The 4,768-nt window shown below is 36.8% G+C and overlaps 1 protein-coding gene across 1 annotated transcript in view; it reads left to right on the plus strand.

The window, feature by feature from the left end:
• LOC127064898 (homeobox protein HMX1-like) overlaps positions 1-2,047 on the plus strand; it is a 21,369-nt gene extending 19,322 nt beyond the window's left edge. Inside the window, exon 4 of the mRNA XM_050996547.1 lies at positions 1-2,047. This exon is cut by the window's left edge and continues 508 nt beyond it. The gene's annotated coding sequence lies outside the window, so the exon portion shown is untranslated.
• Positions 2,048-4,768: the final 2,721 nt, after the last annotated feature.

Consider the following 4,768-nt stretch of genomic DNA (forward strand, 5'->3'; position numbering starts at 1 on the left):
TCTTTCGACCGTTGACCTTTCGATCCCCTTTTTCACAATTCATCTGACAATTTTTTAAGACACAACGAGAAGTAGTAGAGGGGAGAGGAACGACGAGAGGTTGTGAAAAAAAGATAAGAACGAAGTTTGCACGGTTGCTCGTTTGTCGCGAAAAAGCAAATTCTTCTTCTTCTATTTTTTTGTACTCTTTTCTTTCTCTTTTCTTTTTACGTACGAGATCGACCTTGTCTGGGACCTCTCCTCCTTCGTCTTCTTCTTCTTTTTCTTCTTGTCCTCCTCCTTCTTCTCTTCGTCCTTCTGATAGTGTACAACCAAACGTTCTTGTGGAAAAATAGAAGAAGAGGGACGTGTGTAACGTTGATTAGATATAAAAGCAAGATCCAATTCGATATCTCGAAGATTAGAAAAAGAACATTTGCCAAGTTTAATATCGAACGATCGGCAAATTAATCTTAAGGATAACGCCGATCAATTTTTTTTTTATTCTTTTAATTTTTTTCGGGTTCTCTCTTTTTTTTTTTTAACGTATATATACGTATACGTTTGATTGAGAAAAGTATCATCGTCTTTTGTGCTTTCGGTGATCTCGTCGTTATTAAAAACCCGATTGAACTCGAACTCGACTTAACGTTCTATTTGTTCAACGACAAAATTTCTGATCGATCGTTCACCGTGTAGCATTTATTCGTGGCATTTTTTGATCTCGCGATCTCAAGAATGGAAAATTAACTAAGTTGGAGAGAGAACGGTAGGAGGAGGAAGGAGAAAGAAGAATGAAAAAAAAAAGAGAGAAACAAAAAGCAAAGAGAAAAAAAGGAAAATCGTAGCGTGAGAAAAGAAAGAAAGAAGAGAAAGAGACCAGACTTTCTTGTGAATAGAAAAGAGACAAAAGAACAAATAAACAAACAAACAAACAACACCCGTACGGGAGAAACCATAATGCACATAAATGTAAATAAAAATTTCTCTCCGTTCGCTCGATAATCGATAGGTATGGTAATATGTATAATACGTATGTACTTACGTGAGTGTACTTATGTGTATATAGGAATGTGTCGTCTTATGTGTGCGTGTGTGTGTGTGTGCGTCTGTGCGCGTGTGTACAATACGATTCAATTTCGATGAAATTTGCAAAAGGATTATAGATCATCCTAACGACGATAATCTGAACCCGTAAAAGAGAAAAAAATGATGGGTTAACGAAGAAGACGAAAAAAAGGAAAAAAGAGGAGAAAGAAGAAGTAGAAGGAAAAGAAAAGAAAAAGAAAAAAAAAGGATGGGTTTGCGAGGGATGGAGGAGCCATAAGGGAAAGGGAAAACAGAAAACGAGAGACTCGTTCTCATTCGTAATTCGTATATTTCGTATTTACTACCTATTTACGTATGTAAGTAAACAAAAAGAAATACTTACGTAGATGATGCCGATTTTTAAGATTCAATGACGGAATCAAACGTTTCAATCACTTTCAAACGCGAGTAAAAAAGAATCGAAACCGCGAACACATTTGTAGTTTGTTGAATAATAGGTGAGAACACTATCGTTTTATTGTTTAACGCGTCTCTCGCGATGTGTATATAGTATAAAAGAAACGAATTTCTTCATTTATGAGGAAGAGACACCATGGAGACTTAATAATTGGGTGGGCAACGAAAGAGAAACGATGAAGGATGATAATACGTTTGTATATAATCTGATTGAGATGTGTGCGATGTGTATGCGTGCGTCTGAGAGAGAGAGAGAGAGAGAGAGATAAAAAGATAGATAGAGATAGAAAGAGAGAGAGAGAGAGAGAGAGAGAGAGAACGGAAGAACGAAAATGCAGATAAAACGTTGTAAATTATGTATGTATCTACGTGTACGATCACGGAGATCCGCCGTCAGTAAAAAAAAAAAAAAAATAAAAATTGATTTAAAGATATTAAATAAGCGCGAAATGGTTCACGAATCGTAACCTATGGCCGCTCTGTATAAATGTAATAACATGGTAATTTATCCACAAGAAATACACATATTATAGCGAAATAAAAATCTGATTTCAATAATTAATCTCGACGTTTTATCTCGATTAACAATCGAGTTGATTAATTCCTTAGGATCGTACGTGTGTACATAAGTAAGTGAAAAAGTAAGTAAGTACTTAACGTTTATCTCGATAAATAGATAGACACCTGTATACGTAGATATATTAGATACATAACACGCCTATCAATTGTCCTCCTCTCCACTCCTCCCTCCCACTCCTTTCAATATTTCACAGACTAATATAGATCTTAATTTTGTTTTCTATCTTGCGATTAAAATCTTTGGGAAGCTCCTTGAAAGTCGCAACCTGGTAATTAACATGTTCTCCAATTTGGAAAAAAGAGAGTAAAGAGAATTGATTGTTGGCAAACGACGAGAGCGTTGATGACGCCTTAAGAAACGCGTTAACAATGACCGTATCGCAACGTCATCGAGGGATGGTGTGGAAGATTGGTAGATAGAAAGAGAGAGTGAGAGAGAGAAAGAGAGAGAGAGAGAGAGAGAGAGAGAGAGATTCACTGGACTTATATTACGGGTTTCTCAATGAAAAAGAAAGAGAGAGATAGAAAAAGAGAGAGAGAGAGAGAGAGAGAGAGAGAGAGAGAGAGAGACGTTTGCCGCTGCTATAAGGCAGCCGAAAGTGTCCGGTAGATAATTAGAAATATGTTAATTCGCCGTGGCCGCTAATTGGTTTTTGACTAAATTTTTTTAATTAAGTCCTAAAGCCGGGCGGCGCGCTGATTTATCGACGGCGACCGTCGGCTAATTATAAAATATATATACAAGGGATATATATCCGTGCGTGTGCGCGTGCGCATGTGCGTGTATGTTTATATATAGGGAAAGAAAACATACATATAGACATACATATACATACATACACACACAACAGAAAACACACACGTATACCTATATAATTTCGCCAATGCGTTCCTTCGTTTCATCGTCGTTATCATCGTCGTGCGTTCGTGTGCGCTCGTCGTGCGCACCTGTCTTCTTCGGTGAGAATCGTGAGTGTTCATTGGCGTAAAATACGATCGTTTACGTGATCCTAGGAGCTTTACAAAAATCTATTTTCTTTTCTTTTCTTTCCCGATTTTTCTTTTCTTTCTCCTCCATTTTTTCGTTTTCATCGGTCGAATCGAATCATGAAACGAACTTTTAAAGAACATATATATATATATATATATATATATATATATATATATATGTTGGATATACGTAGATATTTTGAGGAGATACGAATATAGAAAATATTTTTTTAGTTAATTATTTTATTATCAATAATTTTCTTTGTTTATTTTTTTTTTCTTTTTCTTTTAATTACATTTGCAAACGAAAAGTAATATCGATACGTACGATATTCTTCTATTTATTTATGTAATTACGATATATATGTATGTGTGTATCGATGACGATAATCATCGAAAATGATAGAGATTCGAAGGTAAGAAAAAGATTCGAAAAATTTGTCGGAAAACGACGCCTATGCAAGTCTCAGCGCGTGTTCAAGCAGGAGACCCATCTTTCCTATCTGCGAAAGGTCCAAGATGAAAAGGGAAAGAGACTGTGAAGTTTAAAACCAAGAGAGACAGAGAAATACAAAGATAAAGAGAGAGAGAAAGAGAATGAGATCCGTTGTTTCGCGGTCTGAAGTCGATCAAAGAGACTCGCCGGTCTCTTTGAATCTCTCATCCGCGCTCGTAACTGTCCTCACTCGTTGAAGACCGGTAGCCTAATTGTTCTTCTCCACTAATGTATATAAGGTAATAACAAGAAGGTAGGACATAAGGCGTAATACGTAAGACGTAAAGATATTGGCTAAGTAATAATTACGGAGTGAGTGTATATCATTTTGATGAGAAAAAGAGAAAGAGAAAGAGAGAGGTAGAGAAAGAAAGGAAGAAAAAGATACGTATATATATATATATATATATATATATATATATATATGTACATATATCAAATTAAAAAGAAATGAACATATTTCTTAGGTATTCTCAGGAACATTTTCTTGCTGGATGACAAGAGGTATTAACCGTTAAAGGATTTACAAAGAGACTGAGCGCGATAGTATAGTTATAGGTACTAGTATTTATCGTTGATAAAACAGAAAGGTACGTCACACTACCATCACTTTGTTGTATTAAACTTTTAGACACGCACAGATACATATTACGTAGACGGACTCTCGCATATCTTCTCTCTCTCTCCCCCTCTCTCTCTCTTTCAATACTGAAGAAGGTATACAACAATAACGAGTTATTCTTCTCGCTTATAAAGAGTCACGTAGAAACTATCCTATCGTTCCATATTGATCAAAATTTATGTATGCATGTATGCATGCATGTATGCATCTACGTACGTACGTACATACATACGTATGTATGTATGTATGTATGTATGTATATATATGTATATATGTAGGGAGCCCGACCGATCCTACGCATGTGGTCACATTGAGAGCGCTGACAATTAATTAAAGAATAATTTCTTGTCTTGGCGATACCCGGAGGAGCGTCGTCGTCGTCGCCAGTTGGCGGCCAATTATGCCCTCGGACGCGAACGGAATACCAAACAGCCCCTTCACGACGACATCGAACGCCGTCGTCTGCTTTCGCGATAGTCCGCCTCTTCTTCGCCATCGCCGTGACTTCTCGTCTTCTTCTTTCTCCTCCTCCTCCTCCTCCTCCTCCTCCTCCTTCTTCTTCTTCTTCTCCTTCTCTTTCTTTTCCTTCTTCTATT

Source organism: Vespula vulgaris, chromosome 6 (assembly GCF_905475345.1).
Source record: "Vespula vulgaris chromosome 6, iyVesVulg1.1, whole genome shotgun sequence".
Classification (NCBI taxonomy): Eukaryota; Metazoa; Arthropoda; class Insecta; order Hymenoptera; family Vespidae; genus Vespula; species Vespula vulgaris.